Here is a 5,747-nt window from a genome sequence, read left to right on the forward strand (position 1 = left end):
TCCTGGCCCAGCACTCTGTCCTATCCACTGCGTCACCTAGTTGACCTCTCTTCTCTCCATTCATGCCCCAATCACCCTAGACCAGTCCTTTATCACCTCTGGCATGTACTGTTGCAATGGGCTCCCAATTGATCTCCTTTCCTCCATTCATTTCTTCTTTTAACTGAACCTTCCTGCAGCTGACACACTAGTCTTCCTAAAGTACAGCTTCAACCATGTTGCGTCCCTGCTCAGAAAATTTCAGTGGCTTCCCACTAACCTTTAGGATATCATTGGCATTTAAAGGTCTTTGCAGTCTAGTTCCATCCTATTTTTCCAGGCTGATGCCCCATTATTCTCCCTCATGCATTCCAGCCAAATTGGCCTACATGGTGTTCCTCATAAGTGACATTTTACCTCCTCTCCACACCTTTGCAAAGGCTGTCACCCATGCCTGCAATGCACTCCCTCCTCACCCTCCCACTCTTCAAACCCCTAGATCTTCTAAGAGTCAGGTCAAGTTCCAGCTCCTTCAAGAAGCCTCTTCTGGAGCCCCAAGTTCTTAGTTTCCCATTTCAAAATTAAGCTATTTTGCATATATGTACTGTTTTTACTTGTATGTGAATGTGTTCTATTTCCTCAGTAAAGTCTAAGTTCTTTGAGAGCAGTGAAATAAATGTTAAGTGCTTATCATAGTGGCTGGCCCATTAGAAGCATATGTAAGAATTTGCTAATATTTTATTATTATTGCTATTATTATTATCATCATATCTCTTTTTGCATTTGTACCTTTATTGCTTAGCACAATGCCAGGCACATACAAGGTGCTGAATAAAGTTCTTGTTAATTAATTCTACCTTCTCCCTTGTTTAAAGCTTTTTATTTCATCATCATCATCATTGAATTAAGATTTGAAAGAAGTCTGAAAAACTATCAAGTTCAACCCCCTCATTTTACACCATTGGGAAAAGAAGGCACATAAAGATGGAGCGATTAACCCTAGGTCACAGAAGTAATAACTAGCTGTTGGTCCAGAAACTTACTGAGCAACTACATCAGGCAGGCAACTCAACTCAGATGTGGAGGTATAAACTCTCATTCACTGCAGGAAGAGATATAACACTTCAATTAGCCCCCTGCCCTGCTGGTCTTGAAATTAGCACATTTCCATCCTTCAGGACTTTTAAGGGGTTTTGAGGGCTAATGTTGGAAGGGAAATTGGGGTTGAAAATTACACAGGAAAAATTTGCAAAGTTACAGAATTAGTACGAGCACCCTAGAAGAAAACAATCATTTGTTAAGCACCTACTTTGTGCCAGACACTGTGCTAAGTGCTTTACAAATATTATTTGATCCTTAAAATAATACTGCAAAGTAAGTACTGATATTATTATCCCCATTTTACAGATGAGAAAACTGAGGCACAAAGAGATTAAGTGACTCGCCCAGAGTCACCCAGCCAACAAGTGTCTGAAGCTGGATTTGAACTCAGGTGTTCCTGACTCCATTCACACCTAGCTGCCTCTGGTCATCCAAGCAACTGAAACCAAGAGTTCAGCCTTGGCATTTGCTCGGAAGTACTTTTTAATCCTCTTTGAACTCCCTTTTTCATTGCTTATTCTCTACATCGCCTGGCCCCAATCAGTTGCCGGATCACATTTTAGGTTTTCTAGGAATGTTTCTTGGTGTTCTCTGAAGTCAACATTCTATCTCCTGCCATCATGACTCTGCCTGGGCTGCACTGCAGGCCTCCAGGGTAACTCTGCTCTTACCTCAGCCTCTTAGGGTCTTCAGCATCCTTCAAGACTCCATTCTATGCAAGCACCACTTCTAAAGAAAAGACTTTCCCAATTCCTCTGCTGCAAGTGTTCTCTCTACTCTCCAATTATCTTGTATTTATTTGTGCATATGTTGTATCTCCTTCAAGAGAATATAAGCTCTTGGAGGGAATAAGTTGTTTTTTTTTTAATTTGTCTTTGTATTCCCAGTTCTTAAGCACATCACTTGCACATAGAATGTGCATAATAAATGTTGACTCTATCAAACTGAATGTTTGGCTCCAGTTGATTCAATTTGGCTGTTAGGTTACTCGGAACATAAAATCGGCTTTTCAGTATTATCTCTGAGTATGGGGCTATGGACTTATGGAAGCCCCTTCCTACAAGAGCCCACTTCTAAATTTTAGACCATCCTGGAAGGGTCTTACAACTATCTCCTAGAATAGAAGTAGGTAAACTATGGCCTATATGCCAAATTTGCTCACCCCATCCCCTTCCTTGTTTTTGTGGACATCTCTAAATAAAGTTTTATTATATTTAAAAGTATGAAAACCATTCTTACTTTGCTTACAAAAACAGTCAGTGTGCTTCCTGCCACATTTTGCTGACCTTTGTTTAGATTACTGGTTCTGGAATCAGAGGATCTGGGTTCAAATTTCACCCAGATATTTACTACTTCTATGACCATTGGCAAGTCACTTAGCAATCAATCAAAATGTATCTATTAAGTACCTCCTAAGCTTCTAGCACTTTGCTAGGCCCTGGCAAATTATTACAAATAATGAAACAATCCCTATTCAAAAGGAATTTACAGAATAGTAGCAAAGACAAGTACATATTAAAATATATATAGCATAAGCACAAAATATAATATGATACATAATTATATAATAAAATGTACAATATATAATAAATGTATAACACATGCTATTATATGTTATAATATATGATATAGCACATAATATAATAAATAGAATATGCTATATAATAAATGTAAGAATAGAAATATAAAGTAACAAATATTATCGGGTAGCTTTGGTTGGAGGACACTAGCATTTAAGGGGATCAGGAAAAGCTTCATGTAGATAAAGGCTCAGAGATGACAGATGAAGTATTGGCTATTCTACAAGGAACAAAGAGAAGACCATTATCCTCACTGGACTTCAGTTTTCTCATCTATAAAATGGGGGTGATAACTACTGAGTTCTGAGGTTCCAACTCTGGATCTATGGTCCTTTGAGCTTCATCTTAATGTCCATGGGCCTCAAGTCCTACCTTTATCCAAGACGTCCTGGCTAAGAAGGGTTATAACCTATCCCTCCCTATTTGACCTTTAAGAATTCCCCGCTTGGGTTTCAGATATTCTTTCATGACATGAAGGAACCTCCGTACTCTATTTGTCAGTGATTCTGTGCCCTGAAAGTCTTAATTCACTTTTTTTCCTACTGTTAGGTTTGACTAAAGCGTATTCACTAGCTATTTATCAAACATGGCCATACACTTTAGGTGAAGTTTAGTTTCTTAGTTTATTGCCATAGATTGACATCTGGACCTTATCTTCCCAAAAGGCAGCATCCTCAGAAACAAGAAGCCTAGGTCACTATAATCCTACTTATTCAATGTATTCTTCTTTCTTCAGCAAGGGTTGACAGCTAACTTATTTTCTTCCCATTCAAAGCCTATGACTGCTGTCTCACCATCAACCAAGTTCCTATTTCCAGTCTCCATACTAATTTATTCTTTTTCTGAGATAACAGACTAAGTACTTTGCTCAGAAACAGTGGAAAGATCACTGACCTTGGAGTAAGAAGACCTGTGTTTAATTACTGGCTTTGTGATATAGTAGCTTCCTCATCTAGAAAACAAGAGCGTTGAACTAGGCAACCTCTAAGATCTCTTTCATTTTTGACAAAAGGTTCAGAGCTCCCAAAATAAGCAGCTGATTGCCCTCTGGGAACTCCCTGCCAGACTTCATAAGATTTATTTCCATTTCTGTTGGGAAACACAGGAAAAAGAAACCAAGGGAATTGAACAGATATAAAACACTGTAGGTGAGATTGACTAAGGTAGTAAATTCCACTAACTTTTCTGCCTAATGTTTAACTTTTGATGACACGAAATCTAAATAAAAGAAAGATTCCTCCTAGATGCTGAGGCACTCCATGTAATCTTGTCATTGTGCTGATGACCCCAAATCCTGGATACTGAGAAGTCTCCTAAGTGAGATATAGTCATCCAAAAGGGTTCTACCTAACAATCCACATGGGAAAAGTCAAGTAGATGAAGAATGGCTATTGGATACCGTATACACATGTAGTTAGATGGAATTCTTTATATAGAGCTAATCCATTAGCACACATCATCTTAAATGAATACTAAAGATAGACTCTTAATTGGGCCCAGAATTGAATAAGAGGAAGACAGTAGGAAGAAATGCATTTGGGAAATGCCAAGATTATGTCTGAAACAAAGGACACCTTTTCAATCCCAATATTCTTTCAAAGATACTATGGGCCTGCCATTGATAGACTAACATATTTTTTTGGCAAATTAAAGTTGTAAGTCACCTAAAAGTCAATGGAGAGACATGATGTCTATGAATAGGCTATAATGTATTTCCAGTGAAGAATCACACAGTAGTAGTGGCTTTAAAGGTTTCATCAAATAGTTATATGATCAGAAGAATACTACTAGAATGTAAACATCTTGAGAGCAGAGCCTATATCTTTTTTTTATTTGTATTGCCAGTACTTAGCACAGTGGCACCTAGTAAGTATTTGATACATGGTTTTCATTTATACATTATAGTGAAAGTAATGAATAACAGATGGACAGCCTGTGTGCTCTTACAGTACTCATGTAATAGAAAGAGACGTAAACAAATGTCTCCAGCATATGAATGGACCCTTTGATAAGGATTTACGGGAGGACATGGACAAGAAGAGTAGCACAGGATGATAAAAAGTGGATGGGTTATAAACTGCACCTTTGGAGCAGATACCCACATTGAAGTACCAAGGAATCAGAGTTCATTTATTTAAATGGATACCTTTTCCTTTATCCATTAGAATGTAGAATGCATACAATAACCGACTTCATGGATACTTATTGAATTTTGATATATCCATAATTCTATAAAAGAGAAAGAAATCTCAACAAGCAAGAGGAAATCTGGGAAGAATATATATATATATATATATATATATATATATATATATATATATATATATATATTTACAGCCAGATACTTTAATAAGGCTTTTTTGTTTTGTTTTGTTTTGTTTTTACAAATAGGCTTTAGGAGAATCAAGCAATGCTGCCAGCATTAGATGCAATTCTGGGCCACAAGTCAGCACAATCCTTGGCAACAGGCCCCATGATGGTTGAACCTTTCATCTCACCTTTGTTGTTTACTATGACCCCTGCATTGTCTTCAAAATATAGGAACACACCATCTTTTCTCCAATACAACTTCCATTGCCACATTACCACTGCTGGATGAGCCTTCTTCCGGAGCTCTGGTTTACCTTTTTTGACTGTGGCCATTACCATGTCACCCACACCAGCTTCAAGAAGCCTGTTCAATCTCCCATTAATCCCCTTCACAGAGATAATGTACAGGTTCCTGGCACCTGTATTATCAGCACAATTGATGACAGCTCCCACTGGGAGACCCAAGGAAATTCGGAACTTTGCTCCCAAAGACCCACCATGTCCTCACTTAGACATCTTGGCTCCCAGAAAGCAGGAAAAAGTGGGAAGAATATTTCAATACTTATTATAATATCTCCTCTTGGGGTTACTTCACCCTTAACTTAAACTTACACTTATGGTTTGGTCCTCAAGCTAGTATCTTAAATTTCAAAAGGTACACTTCACTACTAAAATTATTGCATGAAGCCTCACAGGCAGACACTTCTTTATTAATTAGCAGTAGATGCAATTAGTTCAAAGCAAAGGCGCAAAGCAAAGCAACAGCATTAGTTATAT

The 5,747-nt window shown here is 38.0% G+C and overlaps 1 pseudogene; it reads right to left on the reverse strand.

The window, feature by feature from the left end:
- Positions 1-5,039: 5,039 nt before the first annotated feature.
- LOC114025397 lies at positions 5,040-5,486 on the reverse strand (annotated as a pseudogene).
- Positions 5,487-5,747: the final 261 nt, after the last annotated feature.

This window comes from Vombatus ursinus, unplaced genomic scaffold (assembly GCF_900497805.2).
Source record: "Vombatus ursinus unplaced genomic scaffold, bare-nosed wombat genome assembly UNPS02014830.1, whole genome shotgun sequence".
Classification (NCBI taxonomy): Eukaryota; Metazoa; Chordata; class Mammalia; order Diprotodontia; family Vombatidae; genus Vombatus; species Vombatus ursinus.